Genomic DNA, 20,827 nt, shown 5'->3' with positions numbered 1-20,827 from the left:
TCCGTGTTCTGTTCCGTGTCTCACACAGCCTCATCCGCACAGCTTTCAGAAGGCGAGCAGTACCACTTCTGTCATCATTCACCTCGTGCATGCGCTGTTGACAGCCACGCACCCCGTCGGCGTGCAGGCACTTTGAGACCACGTGGACGGATGCGCAGCTGTCTGCGAGCCCTCTTGATGACGAAAATTACATAATGCGAATGGTGCGCAGATGCGGATGGTCAAGTTATACTTTGGCCTTTATCAGTGGCGCCCGAGATGCGATGACATGATGAATGTTTTTGTTAACCTATACAGATGAAGCAACTAGATGCAGCGGTGCTGCGATGTTCAATCAAAATATCGCGGAAAAAGAGATTGTGGAGAAGATCTTGTTTACATCAAAACTGAAACCAAGCCATTCACACAAAACGCATATTTCACGCATTTTCTAGAGAGGGACATCTTCTATTACCCTTGCACTCGCATCTCACACATAGAGGCACATGTTTAGAAAGCAGTGTAAAATTAAGGTGGGTTCAGTTTTTTTCAAAAACATTTCTTGAGACTTTATGGTGGGTTTTCCCCATCCTACTGCATCTCATGTTTAAATGAAATATGTACTCTGTGTTATTGGCTTTCACCCCTTTGAATTAAACTATATTGTTTATAGTTCTTTAAGCTACTTAATTATAATTGGTTTATAAACATTATTTTAAATATTATGCACTTTTTTCACAGTCATATTTTCTTATGCTTTGAATAAACGTGCATTAGTAATATTTTGCCCAATGCGCCCTCTTGTGGCCTCAGAAGAGAAGCCAAAAGCTTTTCTTCACCCTAACTAAAATTATGCATTTTTAATTTAAATATAATTTGAATTTGGATAATATTTAATTGCAAATTCGAATTTAGTTTTTCAGCCATTTTGACAGCCCTAGTTCGCACAGCTGCATTGTGGCATGAAATCTCATATAAACAGTAGCTATGAAGATCGCGCACATAGAGGAACGCAGAAACTAGTTGTCAGCACTGTCCTGTGATTTATCACTAAATTAACTAGAATCTCAAAACTTATTGTAGCATATTTTTCTACTTTTGAAGGAACTAGGCTATTTACAACCCACAGCTTCACAATAATATAGAGACGGTATGACTAATTCACACACGCAATCTCGTACTGGTACTGTGCTAATTTATCTTTATCTGATCTTTATTTATCTCTTACATCGAGCAATAATCTGTGAGAAATGTTACGAACATAGATAAAATAACTGCTGATAGTGAGCTATGATGTCAGATTGCTTTTTCAATTCGGAAAAAATATCTCACCTTTAATAGTCAATCATATTTACAGTACAAACCTTGTCAGTGAACTATGAGGGCAAAAAAAAAAACAGAAACAAAATAATCGTTCATTAATCGTAATCAAGGTAAAATGTTAAATTAATAGAGGTTTTGATTTTAGGCCATAATCGTTCAGCCCTATTAAAGATGCATATATTTAAATATATACACAAAGGCCATAGCATTACTAGGCCATTTTATTTTCTTCCAAATTCCTTTTTTATTTTATTTCATTTTTCTGGATTTAGTTTTTCTTTGTTTTAATTTTTCTCAACTCCTTTTTAATAGTTTCATTTAGAGTTTAATAATCAAAAAACATTTCTAATTATTTTAATTATTATTTAATTAATTATTAATTACAATTTACTAAAGGTTTAACGAACATTACATGTTTAGGGCCCTATGAAATGTTAAAAAAAAAATTTAACCATATATTTTATTGTTACCAAATTCTGTTTTTATTCTTTTTTTTTTTTATTCTTTTTTTCTTAAAGTAGCCTTATGGGTTTTTACCCCCTTCAGAAATTTTTCTGGTTATCAAATGAAGGCATAAAACATTAATTATATTTTTCTTTTATTTATTGAAAATTAAGCAAACTTATTTTTTGGCAAACAAAGAGTATTTAGTATTAAAATTAAAACATCGAAGAAATGTTGTGTGATTAATCCTTAAAAAATAATGTTTGTTTTATTTTATTAGTAGTAGTATGCTATGTACATTCTACTGAAAAATATTATTAGGCACGTCTTAAAATCATACCGGACTTTTATTTTGACAGGTTGCCGTGAATACCTTTACAGTTCTGTGTATGTGATATATGACGCTAGTTTTACTCAAATCAAAACGGTCAAATGCTCATGAAGTAACTCTCACAGCAGTTCTGGAGATGTGTTACCGTCCTCATTTAGTGACATAGAACAAGCTAAAAACACTGCGAGCGTCACAATAAAAAATCATCAAAATAAAAGTAATCTAAACTATACTATTATATTATCTCTATAAATGAAGCTTACAAACTTTATTAGAGCCACAGAAAGACAAACGTTTAGAAGCAAATGCTCAATATACAATTCATTATCTACATTAACAATGATTCGTCGCTAATATAATGTAATTTAATGGAAAACTGTGTGAATGGCGCTCTGTGGCAGGGGCAGGATTTTCTGTCAGCTGCAATTAAATCTGGGTCTGAAGTTTCTCGCCCTGTTTAGCATGCAGCATCACGTGTCTAAACAAACAGTACATGCGGTCAATGATTTCAGCCACTAGAGGCCGCTCTAACACTGTATGATGAAAACAGACCCTTCTCAGCCGCTCCAATAATGGATGCAACCCGGAAAACTATCAGCATGGATTTTTGCCAATAACAGATTGTTCCCGCAATCAACTATCGGTGCCAATTAATCGGCAAAACTGATACATCAGTCAACCTCTAGTCTTTACTGGTAAATTACTGGTAAGTTACTATTGATCATGTGTGACCTTTTCAAAAGCAAAACATCCTGACTGGCTAGTAATGTTAGTTTGGTTGAGAGTGAAAGATGCCTCATATAGTCTGACAACAACGGCATGACAGCTGATGTAATATTATATATATATATATGCATAATTTAAATGTTTGTAACTCATTAGGGCTATTACAGTGAAGAAATTTCCCTTGTGGTGGTTTTGAGAGACTCATTGATGTATGTATAATAATATGTATTATGTAATATGTATTATAGTAAGTTCCAATTCTCAAATCTGACTGGACAAGCACTTTTCAGCATTGCTGACATTTCAGCAGTACAGGGATTTGTCTCTGTGCTCATTTTACACAGGCTGTCAGTCAGTGCAGTTACACTGTTACCCTAGGAGGTGGCGGCATGGGACTAGATTTCCGAGTGAGTCAACTAATACATTTAAAATCGTGATTCATTCATAATTGAAACAAGCTGTTGAAATTAATGTAACTTAGTGCTACTTTTCAAAGCTCAATTGACAATCAATGCATTAACTGGATAATACTGAAGCTGATGTTTCACATAATAGTGAGCAATACCACTAAATCAATGGACTGAACAGCACTGGCACCAGTCATGAAAATCCCCTTAAATGCTGAATGGATGCTTTGACAAAGATATCGCTTTATTCAGCTGATGACAAACAGATTTTTTCACAAATAAATGACTAGACCTGATGAAGGACAGCCACAGGTAATCACGCATACTCAGTCAGTCAGTCTCTCTCTCTCTCTCTCTCTCTCTGTTTGTCTATTAGTGCAAATCTACAGACCCGTATAGATCATAGAGTCTGGTTCCTGTAAAAATTCTATTAGAACATAACAGCAAATATGTTTGGTATCAGCACAGAAATGTTATCAAGTATGTGATGAAAATGCATACAGGGTTGTTTATGCTCTGTTACCCCTCTCTCATGATCTCTTGGGAATTTGAGAGGCTCCGGTCAGGCACAGGACTCCTCTCACTGAGGCTGTTTGGAGAATTCCAGCCAATCAGAGAGAAGCCATGCTATGATTCAGTTTGCCTTGCACTCTTATGGGAGCCAGTATTGGCTTGGCTGTAGAAAAACAAGACTAGGCGAGTAACATCAATTCTGCAGTGGGTGACTTCTGTATTCTGCAGGCTTTGCAGAAACAGTGCTGTTAATCTACACAAGAAAGACAGAATGACAACAACAAACACTTCAAGTCTTTCTGATGGGGGGCATTCAGGAGGCCTAGACCTCCATATTGTAAACAGAGAGTAACCTCTTGAGCAAATACTTTAGGGCTGCATTTAATGATTATTTTGATAATCGATTTATTTATCACTTACATATACTTCAGCTAGATCTAAATGTTGCCACTTTACACTGAAGTTATTTGCTGCTTTTGCTTAGTTGCTTATCATCAAATGCTGACTCAGCTGTTGACACTGGCTCTATTGTAATGTTGTTTCTGTAGTATATTGTGCTTTTTCCCATGCTGTTTGGTCTAGGGCTAGCCATTCGATTTTCTATTGAGATTCGAATATTTCCCTTTTTTTCTAACCCCTGGCATCCCCGCGAAACAGTTCATATTCACTTGAATTTGAATTGGCCATGAGTGAATGTCATTATTTAATTCCTCTGGAAAAAAGACAAACATGCCGAAGACCTCAGTTGTGTGGGAGCACTTTAAATTGAGTGAGGACAAAAAAGGCAGTTATCCAAATATGCGATTTCAAACTGGCGTACCACAACAGCACATCAAGTTTAAAAAATCACTGTAAGTAGTTCTGTAAGTAGTATGCCTATAGTATATTGTTGGTGTAAAAAAAAACTAGCTGCTTTATTCCGTGACGTTAATCAGTAATTTTACACATGACAAAAACGTGCGCTTAACTTGTTTGGAAAAAAACTTGCAAATACAGCAGTCTTAAAAAAAACGTACAGTAGCCCAGCCTAATAATAATTTGTCTAAATTAAAAATATTGCTCTTAACGGACCTGTGTGTTTTTAATCACTAGTGCAGTGTCTGTTCTTCGGAACATATAAGCCCTGCCCGCATGAGGCACACCACTTCCTCCTCGCGCTGTTCTGTAGTTTACTAAAGGTGTGTTAATTCAGAACGTGTTGCGTGTCCATATTACACCAAAATAGGACACTGCACTCCCTTTGGTCTGCAGCAACACACCCGCCACGTGTGAATTCGATTGGATGAACGGTTCTCGACATAATAAAAATGCAAACAGACAGACACACCGAGATTCTTGCCTTTATTTACACACCGTGTCTACAACGAATGCGACAGTTTTTGTGTTGTGCCACACCGTGACAGCTAAAGTCTGTCTACACTGGACGCAACAAAGTGACCATTGAAAATCATTTGAATCTTCCCTGTTAATGGAAGAGCATTGGCATGGTTCAAATCGTACTTATCTGACCGCCATCAATTCATTGCACTGAATGAAGAGGTATCATATCGATCACAAGTGCAGTATGGAGTACCTCAAGGCTCAGTACTAGGACCGTTACTTTTCACGCTTTGCATGTTACCCTTGGGAGATATCATCAGGAAGCACGGTGTAAGCTGTTATGCTGATGATACTCCACTCTAGATTTCTTAAAGGCATGGAGAACCATACCAATTCTAAAAATGAACAGAATACATAGTCTATATATAAACCTGGATGAGAAGTAATTTCTTACTGCTAAATTATGAAAAAACAGAGGTGTTAATTATTGGACCTAAAAACTCTGCATGTAATAACCTAGAGTTACAGTTGTAGAAACCTGACCATTCATTTTCCTTAAAATAAATATCTAAATAGAAAAATGTATTTCTTATTTTATGCATGTTCTAACAAGTGATATTGTTTCAATCAAGAAACAGGTTTGGGTTGCCTGATAATATTATCCCCACTTTTTAATCTCTGATTAATATTTGAGAGTAGCTTGAGTAAGGATGCAGAGTTAAATATCTGTTCATTATCAAAATCAGTAACATCTGTAAAAACTATAGCAACCTCAGTTAAATTGGTTAAATATGCTTAAATTGATTCTTACTTTTTATTTATTTTTTAAATTAAGCATTGGTCTCCCATAGTAGCATACATTTAAATCAAGATAAACACAGTTAAAACAACACATATAGCTCCTCAATACCGTGGTAAAAATATAACTATATGATTTTTTAGTAGCCTATTTGTATGAAAAACAGCAGTCAAAAAATATTCAGTATAAATGCAGACAGACTATAACTTAATCACAAACACATACTAGAATTATATACCATTACTCCTGTAATAAAATTCAACGTGAATATCCCACATTTCTGCCACAATACCATGGTGCAGTGAGTGTTACTACAGTAAATCCATGGTAAATGATAGTGACTTGTAGATTGAAAAGCCCTCTGACTGTCTTGTTGCACACAGTGTTTCTCCTGTTTGGCTTTAAACAAGTTTAAATCATTGATTCATCTGTGTTTATCGCTCAATTCGTGCTTCACACTGAAATCACACAGAGCTGTTTATTGCGGTTGCTTGACCAAGTAAACGCATCTGCTCTCGTGAGCTCGCACTGCGCAGCAGTTTGAACTTTGATCCAAGAGGATAAACAATCCGTGTGGTGCGATTCAGATGAGTCACGCCGTTTCGTTCTGCTTTTGGCACATAAACATTATATCAAACATTTGAACTCTTCATATCGTTTTATCAAGGAAAATTATATTGTGATAATTATCGTTATTGTATTATCACCCAGCCTTAAATAAGTCAATACCGTTTATATCTATATTCAGTGATTTAATGTTAAAAGGCATCTGAAAAATAGACAAGGACACAGAGATGCTACCTAAAAATTGCATATGCTTTATATTAAGTGCTTCAAAATAATATGTAAGTAATAGTTACCACCTATAGTTTAACACAGCTTGCCCTGTCAGGTGCTGACAGATATGTGTGCTGACTAGTGCTGCAACGACGCGTCGACGTCATCGATTACGTCGACTACAAAAATACGTCGACCTACGTGAAATGCGTCAACGCGTCACACTGTTTACTTCTCACTAAATGGCATACTGGGAATGGAGAAAGTTGCATTCTATCACAAAAACAGAGACCACTGTTATCAAAAGTATGGGAATACTTTAAACAGAGGCCAAATAAAATGGCCCTTTGTTCCCTTTGTAAAACCAATATGGTGTACCACAGCAGCACAACTGCGATGCACAAGAAAACATCCTGGCGCTCTCCGGTGTTACGGTTTAACTGGTTACCGTGTGATCTGGCGGCCAACTTCCTGGTTCAGGTCTCTGCTGCAGATGTGATGGAACAAACTGATGTGATATTATTAAGTGTCTAATAAACGCAGACTTGCTCATTGCATGATTCTGATATTCTTGTAAAGATTACAAGTTATTGGTATGATCACCCGTAGCGGCTGAAGTAAGGATAAAATAAAAAATAAAGTCTGTGTTGGCGCGGGTTTCAAACACTCGTTAGGGGCCATCAAATATCGCACCTAAAAACGTGTGGAAAACGCTAGTCACGCCGCTTTCTCCTTCTTTCCAAAGCACTCGGGCAGCTGCGCCCCTGGGGCATCTGCCGTTGCTAGGCAACCATGACGTGCTCTCTCCATGAAGACGCAGAAATTTCAGCAAAGGATAAATGGATTTGCAGCACTAAAAATCGTTTGCAGTAGCTCTGCTACTAAATTTATTTCAAAATGGCAATCCATATACAGCTATGATCAGCAGTTCCTTCATCTTAGCTGAGCTTTCAACGTTGTTACGGGAAAGGATGAAGTTGATTGGTTAGTTCTTGTCACATGACACGCGGTGCGCTTGCGGCATTCTAAAAAGTTGAGATGTTTTTAACTCTAACCGATGCGGTGCGGACGCGCCTGTTTTCGCGTGCGTGTCGCAACCACATCGCTTCCATTATGAGCGCGCATACCGCGCGCCTACATTGGAAATAACGAACTTGAGCACGCATATCGCGCATAAAGACGCGATATGTGAATGGCCCCTTAAAAGACAGCGCGCCGCGAGAATATTAAGAAGCACAACTGTTTTCAAAATTGATAAATCAGGACATTATTTAGAATAATTTCTGAAGGATCATGAGAGACTGAAGACTGCAATGATGATGAAAAATCAGCTTTTTTATCACAGAAATAAATAATATTTTAAAGTATATTAAATCAGAAAAACATTATTTTAAAAATGAAATATTATTTTTACAATATTAAGATTTATTTATTTATTTTTTGCTCAAATAAATACAGCCATGATGAACAGAAGAGACTTCCAAACACAATAAAAATCTTAGTGATCCCAAACTTTTGAACAGCAGTGTACATACAACAAGTAAAATTAGTAGCACCATGTACTTTTTCTTTGCATAAACATTGAAATAATAACATTTAAAAAAAAATGACGGCCCGTTTTAGATACACAAAACAATATTGTTTGGGTTACACACAACATAACGTTATATACTAACATGTACTACATGTTTAAAAGTATTGCTAAAAATGTAATTGTGTAACATTATAAACCTCACATTATTTATTTATTATTTTTTTAAGGACAAGTCAGAATGATAGATAAATAAATAATTCATAAACAATTCTAAGGCTACCTGATTATCCGAAGTGTTGAGATTTTTAAAATGGACTTTGGATTAGTTTGTGTCTTTGGCTTTTTGTGGCTCTTTTAAGTTTGTATGCTTCATATAGAGAGCTACAATACACACTTTCTCTTTGCTCTGCTTTTTTTTTTCAGATACCAAACTTCAAACTCATTGACACCAGTTTGTTCATCCTTAAAGTGAACTTCTGCCTGTTTAGTGATTAGATTAACAGTTTGGAGAACAGTTTGCTTGAATTGAATATATGATGTGAATGTACGTCACTGGTGTTACATCACATTCATGCCAAACAAAGGCAGCAGCAGTAAAAAAAAAAAGATTTGGAACATAACAAATCTGACTAACATGCTCATTTTGCTCAAATATTTATTATTGGACAATTATTTATTTTATATATTATTTTGGACAAGGACGTCTTTCTTCAAGGTTTCTTCCAAATAATTTTTTCCCAAATTTAACAACAGTACACAACAAATTAAACAAATAAAATAAAAAATAGTAATGATTAAATGTTCATTGGACTGCTTCATACTTATTTTTAGACTGACCTTTGTTATTACCTCAAACAAGATGGATGACAATTCAAGGTTTACACAGGGCCTTATATGATTACACAGGGCCTTATTAGATGTTTTGTTTCCAGTCAAGACTTGGAGAAACTTGTTCATGCCTTTATCACCAGCAGGGTAGACTATTGTAATGGGCTCCTCACGGGCCTTCCCAAAAAGACCCTTAGACAGCTGCAGCTCATCCAGAACGCTGCTGCCAGGATTCTGACTCGAACCAGAAAATCTGAGCATATCACACCAGTCCTCAGGTCCTTACACTGGCTTCCAGTTACATTTTATGTTATAAGTTATAAGTTTACAGTTATAAGTCACTAAATGAACTAGGACTGAAATATATTTCACATATACTCACTGAATATAAACCTAACAGAGCACTCAGATCACTAGGATCAAGTCAGTTAGAAATACCAAGGGTTCACACAAAACAAGGGGAGTCCGCCTTTAGTTACTATGCCGCCCGCAGTTGGAATCAGGTTCCAGAAGAGATCAGACGTGCTAAAACACTGGTCACATTTAAATCTAGACTCAAAAATCTGTTTAGCTGTGCATTTATTGAATGAGCACTGTGCAATGTCCGAACTGATTGCACTATATTTTCACTGTTTTTTATTTTATTTTATTTTTTTATGTAAAATCATTTTCTAACTGTTTTTAAATTCATTTTAAGTAAATGTTTTAATCATTTTAAAAGTTTTAAAATTGCTCGTTTTATTTTTGTTATTATTTTTCTTCATGATTATTTTACTTTCTTTTATGTAAAGCACTTTGAATTACCATTGTGTACAAAATGTGCTATATAAGTAAACTTGCCTTGCCTTATATAAAAGTCAATACACATACAATTGCCAGTTCTAGAATAAATAATACCACCCCTTCCAAATTAAATGTAAGTTAAATTTAAAATACTAGACTATTTAAAATACTAGATTAAATGTTAATATCAAATAAAACACGCATATCTTTCCAGTTGTTCTCGTTTATCGCTACATACCCATGGGATACATGTCCAAATTGTAAATGCCACAATTGTGAGTTTTTTTATGTAGATTATGCAATGCAGATAAAAGCTAATGCTAAAGTTTATCATTAGCAACTTAAACAGCTTTAGACTTTGGGTTTACTTGAAGTTTACTTGAAGTTTACTTGGGTTTACTATGTGGGTGAATTTCTAAAAACATATGCAGGTTATCACACATAATTTGTGGAACAGCATGAAACAAAATTTATCCTCTGTAATGTACAATGCGCATCTAGTCAGTAAAGCCGGTTCTCTAATCAGTGGTAAATTCCATCAGGTGCATGATTTCACATAGAGCAGCTGTTACTACACAGAGCCATTGTTAACTGAGAAGCTGCGCAAATCCACGTTCATTTTCAGCGTTTATTTGCGCATCTTTATATGTAATATATGTAACATGTAAATATATGTAACGTATACATATACATATATATATATACATATATACATATATATATATATATATATACATATATACATATATATATATATATATATATATATATATATATATACACATATATACATATACATATATACATATATATATATATATATATATATATATATATATATATATACACACATATATACATATATACATATATATACATATATACATATATATATATATTACAGACCAAAAGTTTGGACACACCTTCTCATTCAAAGAGTTTTCTTTATTTTCATGACTATGAAAATTGTAGAGTCACACTGAAGGCATCAAGGGCTATTTGACCAAGAAGGAGAGTAATGGGGTGCTGCGCCAGATGACCTGGCCTCCTTAGTCACCGGACCTGAACCCAATCGAGATGGTTTAGGGGTGAGCTGGACCGCAGACAGAAGGCAAAAGTGCTAAGCATCTCTCGGGGAACTCCTTCAAGACTGTTGGAAGACCATTTCAGGTGACTACCTCTTGAAGCTCATCAAGAGTGTGCAAAGCAGTAATCAAAGCAAAAGGTGGCTACTTTGAAGAACCTAGAATATGACATATTTTCAGTTGTTTCACACTTTTTTGTTATGTATATAGTTCCATATATAATTCCACATGTGTTAATTCATAGTTTTGATGCCTTCAGTGCGAATCTACAATTTTCATAGTCATGAAAATAAAGAAAACTCTTTGAATGAGAAGGTGTGTCCAAGCTTTTGGTCTGTACTGTATATATATGCGCGAGTAAAAATTGGAGAGTATATGTAACAGTGGCATTGGAGAGTATATGTAACAGTGGCAGTTGCCAGTTGGCGGGTAAGACTTTGATGAAATATAGAGAATGAGATTTTGTCGTCACAGTGGCAATTCTGCATAAAGCAGAGGTATTTCCTGCATGTCATAGCATGGCCCATAGCCCTTATCAATGTCTGGTTTAGCAATTGAACTCTGCAGATTTATATAAACAGTGATTTACATTAAACATAAGCCCTCACACCACATAGAAGAAAATCATATATGGAAATGTTATCTTGCGGCAGCTCATTGATACCCAGCCACTTGTTTGCAGGATTTAAGTTTCATTCATTTATTTATTTGATCACTTGCATCGTTGTTTGGTTTGTTGTAAGAATCTTCAACTTCAAGTCAAGGTATTTATAGACCATCCACAATACACATCGTTTCAAAGCAGCTTCTAGTAAGTTCTGTTATCTCAATAATGGCTTAACTCTTTACACTGAGCACTTTTACTGGGCAATATGACAGTATATAACAGTGATAAATGGTCCACTGTTTGATATGTAGCTATGTATTATCCTCTTTAAAAAAATAGCCATGCTTTTGCTACTCTAGCCAAAGTGTTGATGGCCAGCTTGTCCCTACATATGGTTCTAATAACTTTTACCTGAGAAGGTACTGCTGCTTCATTTTGGAAGATTAACTTTTCCCTTCTTCATAACCCTAGAATGTGGAGACACACCTGGGGTTACGCCGCCTACATGGTGCAGTGAAGCAGGCTATAGTTTGGAAGTGCGTTCAGATCAGGGTTGCCAGGTATTCACAACAAATCCTGCCCAGTTGCTTCTCAAAACTAGTCCAAAACTAGCCCAATGTGTGTGTGTGAGAGAGAGAGAGTGTATTTATATATATATCGAGTACTCGAACGCGATTATCGATTTTTTTTTCTTTTTTTTGGATTGGTTATGGAAGCACGTTGGGCAGCGCCCTGAGCTCTGATTAGTTAGCTTCCCACTTGATGCCTCAAAAGACGTAAGAAGACAATAATCATGGCCTCAAAGTCACGTAGTGATCGCTGGCTTCCCTTTGAGAAGAATGATGAAAATACAGTTCAGGGTAAGCTGTGCAGCGCCAAGCTGTCACACAAATCTACAACAAATACAATGTGCTATCATCTAAAATTTGTACATAAAATATCTGGCGATCACAGAGCGGCAACTCAGACGAGCATTGAATCACTTGCCGTAAGACCTAAATGCAAGAAGACGACAAAGCTATTCGCTGAAATGGTGGTGAAAGATTTGCTGCCCATTAGTTTCAGGGACAGATAAGGTTTAAAGTTTTCCTTAACTGTGGTAGAAGGTAAATGAGAATCGGTTTACGAAGCTAAGCATACTTGTCCAGTGGTACCTGGCTGTTCCTGCAACATCTGTTTCAGCGGAGCGAATTTATTCCACTAAATGTGAACAGGCTGCGCACTCGGCTCTCATCTAAACACGTAGACCGACTTATCTTTTTGAACAGACATTTGAATGTTTCACCGGTCCTGGTAAATATAATATCCATTTTTTTTTTAATAATATTATTTTAGTTTTGAGTTTTAGCCATAGTTAAAATATCTAGGCTATTTGGTCTCTGTTTTATATTTTATAATAGTTGTTTGTTTAAACTTTGGTGAACTTTTTTCTTTATCTTTTAAAAACTACGTTTCACCGCTGGATCAAAATATGCTGCTAAAGTTATACTGGAAGACAATGTTTTGTTAAAAAAAATTCTGTTGAATAAAGTAGCAAAAAAAAAAAGTATCTTTGTGTGGAAATTTTTAAATCATACAAATAATGAAATGGTCTTTATAAAATAAAAATGCATTGGATATATTTGTAGCCTAATTACATTAAACATATTCGTAGAGAAGACGAAAATCAAAATTATTTGTTTGTCATAGTTTTTATCTTAAATATACTTTAAATTGTATTAAATTATTTAGCAATAATCAGTGATTTCCATGCTGTTAAATAATATTTAAAAAAAATATTATTTTGGTTGATCAGAAAGTGCAAATTGAGTACAAAATATTAATTAAATATTAGAATACATAAAAAATAACGATAGTGACACTAATGTGAATTTATTGTACTTTCGTGTTTGTAAAGCACAATCCGAGTTACAGTTTCGGTCAAGTTCACATCTGCATCGGCAAATTTTTTTCAGATAAAAGTTGCAAGAGCTAGTCTACGTCTGATTAATTAACATGAACAATTATGCTGAAATCGCTGCATATCATATAAGCAATGCCCGATAATGATATTGCTCTTAAATGTTTAATTTTTCTATCATTATTGTTATTATTTTATTACTGATGTTATAATAATGCAGCCAAGCTTTTTTTCCGTCATGTTTGTGGGCATAATTCAATTCATATGGCTTCGAAAACGCGCAGGTGGTTTATGGAAAATAAAACTTTAACTTAAAAAAAAACTTTATTACAACTATTACACTTAATAACGTAGATGAAAATATAGCACAAATCTGGCATACATTTATAATGAGAACTTTATAGGAATCTATTGTAAAAATCTACCCTTGCCCATCTTTCAGCGCGCTGTCGTGAAAACGGATCAGAGGGAGCTCTCTCTCTCTCTCTCTTTCTCTCTCTCTCGTATAACTTAGCATCCTATTGTGCTGATACAAATTGTAATGTTACGTCGTATATGTATCTCAGCATCTGATTTATCATATGATGTGTCATAGAATTAGCTTCCGTTTATTGGTAGCCTATACTCTTCACCTCAAGCAGATATTTATTGCTCCTTTATTAATAACATTGCTTGATCATAATCATAATCTAACCTGTCCTAATCATGTGTTCATGTTTTCATAGACAGATTTTCATGTCAGATTTTTATTTTTTTATTGTTTCATTTTCATAATCTTCAGATTTTTTCATTACATACATTATGGTCTGGCCCCCCCGCACAAGCCCCACCCCCGATTAATAGATTAATCGTTTTTGAAACCTATCGATAATCGAAATGAGAAATTTCCCAAAATGCCCATCCCTTATATATATATATATATATATATGTAATACAAATATATGTATATGTATGTATATTTCACATTGTCTTGGCAAAAAAAAAAAAAAAAGTCCAAATACATTTGTGATAATGAATATTGTTGATTGAGCTTAGTCAAGACAAGTCACCTTCATTTATATTGTGCTTTTAACAATACAGATTGTGAAAAGCACTTTCCGGTATTAAATAGGAAAAAAGTGTGTCAATAATGCAAAATGACAATCGTAAACACTCAATTTTCAGTTAAAGACAGTTCATCATTGAATTCAGTGATGTAATCATCCAGCTCAGTTCAGTTTAAATAGTATCTGTGCAATCAAGTTGATGATATCGCTGGATATTAATTGTCCCCAAGTATTCTTCGCTTATACTGAGCCCAGAAAATTCCTTCATCTCCTGCTTTGATAGGGCCTGCAGTGTGGCATCAATTTTTAAAAATGATTAAATGCACAATGGAGCCACATGGGACTCTGTTATATATTTGCTGGAAAATTTGTCATGATTATAGTGATAATGATATAACCATCTGTTTCAGTCCATAAATCGGATCCATAAACTACTAGGCAGTTGCAGGGTGACAAGAGGAGGACAAGACTTCTATAACACGCACCTATGTTAATACATTCGCAATCACATTATGGGCTATCAATCAGAACTTATGGAGGACTGCGGCAGAGAATGGTCAGTTCAAATTCCAACATATTCCCAGCAACATTAAAGCCTTTATATTACAATAATACATTGACTATTTAAGATTGAAAAAAAAACTAATGAACAGCATATAACACAATGAAGAGCCATAAGAAACAGCTACAGCACTCTTGCCACAGCATGAACATGATTCTAGTGAATTCAGACTTTGTTCCAGGTAACACTCACTGGTAGATTACAGTAAACTGAGCATGCTAGGGCAAATCAATCCTTCACCAGATACTAGTCTCTGTAACTTCTCACTCAAGACAAATGTGACGAAATAGCAACTTGAAACTCAACAGGCCCAGGTGAGGGACTGGACATTAAGTAGCCCAAACCAGAGGGCTTCTGGTGTCAATGATCACTGAATGCATGTAACACCAGACAACAACCGGTTAACACACAGGACTTGTTATTAAAACAACATCATAATAATTACTTTGGCTGCAAATGTTACTGCATGTTTACTTGGCAGTAACTTTTTAAACAACTTAAAAAAAAGGAATAGTAATAAATTATTTACAACTTTAGCTTTCCAGTCCATGGCATTTTCCCAGTATATTTATATGTGAGCAGATTCTGTTGGTTATGGTTGGGCTGTGCATGAGATGGAACTGAAGATGGGAAGTGAAGTATACCCGGGCCTTTAGTGGTCAGCTGCAGAGCATGCCAAAATCGAAATTAATTATATCATTTTATTATATCATTTAAAAAAATATAATTATTTTCAGCGTTTTGGCAGATGGCCCCCCAGATGTCATCGTCCATCGCGATGTTTCACGGAAGACATCGCCCAACCCTAATAGTGGAAAATTGTGATAAACAAGTAAGATCTGAACTCCTCTAGAAAGTCTGCCATTGATGTAACTGAACTCAACCAATTCCCTTGTGTCTCATTAAACCACTTAAAGTGAAAATTGGTCTCCTACTATTATGAGAATCATTCAGCAGAGATGCAAAAGCAGCTGAAAGGCCATCTTCAACATGGAAATAGCTTTCTAAATATGGGGCGCTACATACTGCCTACTATTTTTTGTACTATTTACTTTAATAGTTAGTGTCCAAATGGCAGCAAGTGGGGTCCAGTTATAATCTTGTACATAAAAAAATAAAATAAAACAACAATAATAATAATAATAAAGGCTAGGTTGCATTTGTATTCCTTGTTATTGCACCTTTTTGTGTTAATTCTAGGTATTAGGTCATCTGGTCAAATATTGAGTGATGAAAAGATTACATAATCACACTGGAAATGCAAGGTGCATTTGGTCATAGTTTTGCACCTATTCATTCTATGTCAAAATGTGCAGTATACAATGTAGCCATCTAGGTTTTCATTTCATACAGAGAATATGAATACTGTGCACAGTAAATAGTATTCCATAACAAACAGATTTAAAATGCCTTTGGGCGGATGACAAATACAACCTTATTTACAATGCATAGAAATATAAAGCATGAACTGTATGAATGTCTAAATAAAAGCGTATATTTAAAATGTCACTCGTAATATAATTATAATATTTAAAAAAAAGTTTTAAACTTGAATTCGTTATAAGTTTATAATCTTCCAGTTCACTTTAAATGATCCTAGAGTGAGACAAAACTGTTTTTAAAGAAAAAAAAATACCAAAACATTACATATAGTCCCTCAACAAATATGAGCTTAAACAACCTGTTTGTCGAATAATTGTAGTTATAGACGTCACTTCTGTCATTGCTTGACATGTCAGCTAAACCTTACAGCTGGAAAAGCATTGTACTTCGTATTAACTTGATTATAACTCTCACAACTAAGGAAGTTAAAATCCTTAGTTATACAATCAGCAGGTTAGCCCTGGGTTGAGGGAAACTAGTTGGTTTAGTAGCTCTTATCTTGACTCGAGTAAGATGGCTGGACCCATGTGAAAACAAAACAACTTTCTGCAAGCAAAACATCCGTGTCACACTTACTCGACTGAAACCAACGGCGTATAAACTTTATAACCCAGAATGATATTTTTCTCGTTACTTCCTCGTTGTCGTTTAAGGTCACATACGAAATAGGATTACTTTCGTTTATTCTAAAGGTTAGGGAGTTATCTGTCATTAGTTAAAGACCTCGGTCAAATTAAAAACGTAAAGCTGCAGAACGATATATGCGCGCTCTCAGACTTTATAACAATCTGTCATTACAATGTTTCAATGTTACTCTTCGCACTCGCGCAGGCTGCAACTATCGCCACTTTCCGATGAAAACCAAAACAATAATTGCGTTTCGCTTCAAACATCAAAACAACGCACCTTTCACCAAAACATAATCTAAAACACCTATATATAAACAAATGGATACACTGGAAAGCGTGTGAAATGATGAAGAGTAGCTAGTGCTTACGGAATTGATGCAATTCTCTTTTTTTCCTTTCCAGCTTCCAGCCAACTTAATTCAGAATGTAATCCAAGAAGAAACTTTTCCCAAAGCTCTCATGTGGATTAGGCGTTTGGTACGATATTTCAGGTCGAAACATTCCTCATTTGGGTGAAAGAAGCATAGTTTTCCTCGATTATATCAATTTTAAAGTTGTAGCGTTTACTCCATCATGGTGGCCATGTTTAAGAGAGACCGAAACACTGCCTGTCACTGTAACGGACAAATAGACCCAATTTAACATTCATGACAGTCTTGCTGTTTTAAATTTCGCACAACTTGTACAGAACATATATAAACCGAACATATGACGTGTGATGTGTTAAAGATAGAGGTTATTTCGGATTAAAGCTGCATGGAGATATTTTTAAAAAGTCTCACTGACCATGCGGAGCGATACATGGGGACATACTCAAGGTAAAAAGTCCTCTGAGTCGTCAGCGGTGGACGGTAAAACGCGGAAGTTGACTCTGGATATTGAGCTGGATTGAGTCCCTGTCGGCAATCGGCATACAGAGGAACTATTACTTAACTCAGACTCTTTCATCATCTATCAGCAAATAATTTCAATTTTTACACTACATGTCCGAGAATTTAGCATTTTAGAACACCCCACATTACTTATAGCATCCAATGTTTATTTTTTATTGTTTAAATACAAAGTAAACTTTTTAGTTTCACTTTGTTAATACTCTATTATTTCTATGACGCAACCACTATTACACACTATTCTGAATACATGAAAGTAAATAAAAGCGTACAACAAAAACAAAGTAGTCACACTAAAAAATCTATTGAAGAATATTATGGGTACAAAAGACACAAAACATTTACATGATTTTGTATGAGGCAAAACAAGCAGTAATTATCACAAGCTCACCAATTTCCTATTCAGTTAATTTTATTCATGCTTTACTTATAATTAAAGAATATTTCTACCAGCAATGTAGACATATTCAACAAATAAATGCACACTATTCCATCTCAGTTATTAACAGCTTTCATTGATAATAGAAAATAAACCAAAGATAAAGGAATGAAATACATCAGTGTTTCATAAGTACATTGGTAATTCTGTTTTATTTTTATTTTTTTATATTTTTTCCCCCTAATTAAAAAGAGGTTCATTAAAGGTCAATGATTCGAGGGAAGATGTCCAAAGCAGTCCAGGTGCATGAGGAAATGAGCTTCTTGGCCTGAAAGAAGCACCAGTGTTTGAAAGACAGTGTCTCACTGATGCTTTCATCGCTCTGCTTCGACACGTTTCCTCTTTACCACTCGCTGAATGATCCACGCTGTGTGTGAGAGAGCTTGTGCATGGGACTGGATACTAAAGGGTGTCCTCAGTGTTTAACAACAAAATTGATTATTTTCAATAACAAACACTTCAGGGATTTTTATGGGCTAACATTTATTTTTTTATTTTTTTTATGCATAATCTTTATAAAAAATGCATTATCTTTATATTAATAAATTAATAAACATGCTAACTAAACTAGACTGTACATCTAGATTTTTCAAGATCAAGATTATTGAGAATGATAACAAATACAATGATCACTAAATAGATCTGGGCTATACAATCCAATATATATATTGGATTACATTAGGGGTTGATGCTTAAAATAAACAAATATACAGACTATTACTAAATATGGGAAGGGTTAGGGCTATTAATTACACTTAGTCAACTTAAGTAAGCGAAAACTAAAACTGCAGGAAAAGAAATTACAGCAATTAGGACCTTTGTTTTTGCAGAGGATTAAACACATTACAGAAATATAGCCAATTCAGTCTGTGCTGAGTAAATGCGCTTCTTTTTGGCATGACAAAAGTCAGTTTAAGCCACTTTAAAGTAGAATAAAGTTCCCCCATCCCCCCAGATGTTCCTGTGTAAAAACAACCAATTTTGTGGCCTAATTTTATTCTTTTTTGTGAAGTCCTAAAGCTAAATGCAAATTGTGTAGTATTCACTCAGTTGACAGAGAAAAGCACCCCGCTGGATAATGAGAGGATGTACAAGGCTTCAGTTTGATGAGACCACTTGTTTTATAATTGGTGTGAAAGTATTATGTGGGTGGTCTTGTTATGATTTTAAGAAATTACATACATTAATTCAAACTTAAATTGACCGAAAAAAGACACTAAAGTACTTTTTTTTTTTACATTCAATTATTTGACAACAATAAGATCTCTAATTTCCTGAGTTTTTAAGTTGCTGATTTTCCGTGCTTTGGCGATGTTGAGGTTTCTTTGACACTCTGTCTGACACTGACCCTGTTGCCGCAAAGGTTAAAGAGACAAAAAAAAGTCAGATTTACCTCTAAATTTTGGGTGAATGTTTTCAATAAGACTTCAGTGAAAAATAGTTATATTTCTCCCTTAGTAATAGAAAGTACCCTGTTTTTAAAACATGTTGAATTCACTGTTTTCGGATTGTACATGGTGAATTGGGTGGTTAAATATCACATTTAAACATGACATGTAAATGTAAATGTAAATCCTCCCTTGTAAACTATATTTCTTAGATTTTGTGAGACTATTCCAAAGATTGCTTTTAAATACTTAAAGGAAAGATGAGAAACATATGCTTCTCATCAAAATAGTTACTATATGCTGTCCTGATTTCCTGATGTTCTGAAGTGCACTGAATTTCAAATCATGTTTATTTTTTTTCTGTGTCAGTAATTAGTTTTACAGTAGAAGAGATTTCTTTCAAAACCATTTAAAAACTTTAACCGATCCTTTGCATGATGGTGTATATTATATATTTTACTTATAATATGTATTTTAAAAGCATGTATTTAAGAAAACACCTCAGCACACCCAGATGCTATCCAAACGCCCCGTAGGGAAACACTAGTACTGTATATAGTCGTGGTCAAAAGTTTTGAGAATTACATAAATATTGGAAATTGCAAAAGTTGCTGCTTAAGTTTTTATAATAGCAATTTCCATATACTCCAGAATGTTATGAAGAGTGATCAGATGAATTGCATAGTCCTTCTTTGCCATAAAAATTTACTTAATCCCAAAAAACCTTTCCACTGCATTTCATTGCTGTCATTAAAGGACCTGCTGAGATCATTTCAGTAATCATCTTGTTAACTCAGGTGAGAATGTTGTCGAGCACAAGGCTGGAGATCATTATGCCAGGCTGATTAGGTTAGAATGGCAGACTTGACGTGTTAAAAGGAGGGTGATGCTTGAAATCATTGTTCTTCCATTGTTAACCATGGTGACCTGCAAAGAAACGCGTGCAGCCATCATTGTGTTGCATAAAAATGGCTTCACAGACAAGGATATTGTGCCTACTAAGATTGCACCTAAATCAACAATTTATAGGATCATCAAGAACTTCAAGGAAAGAGGTTCAATTCTTGTAAAGAAGGCTTCAGGGCGTCCAAGAAAGTCCAGCAAGCTCCAGGATCGTCTCCTAAAGAGGATTCA

The 20,827-nt window shown here is 35.0% G+C and overlaps 1 protein-coding gene across 1 annotated transcript in view; it reads right to left on the bottom strand.

Moving 5' to 3' along the window:
- The window catches only part of LOC132124499 (histone-lysine N-methyltransferase 2C-like), a 170,387-nt gene extending 152,684 nt beyond the window's left edge, over positions 1–17,703 (bottom strand). Inside the window, exon 1 of the mRNA XM_059535560.1 lies at positions 17,345–17,703. The gene's annotated coding sequence lies outside the window, so the exon portion shown is untranslated. The remainder of the gene's footprint in view (positions 1–17,344) is intronic.
- Between the last annotated feature and the right edge of the window lie 3,124 nt (positions 17,704–20,827).

This window comes from Carassius carassius, chromosome 42 (genome assembly GCF_963082965.1).
Source record: "Carassius carassius chromosome 42, fCarCar2.1, whole genome shotgun sequence".
Classification (NCBI taxonomy): Eukaryota; Metazoa; Chordata; class Actinopteri; order Cypriniformes; family Cyprinidae; genus Carassius; species Carassius carassius.
The sequence above is the reverse complement of the archived record's forward strand: the minus strand, read 5'-3'. Positions and strand labels throughout refer to the sequence as shown.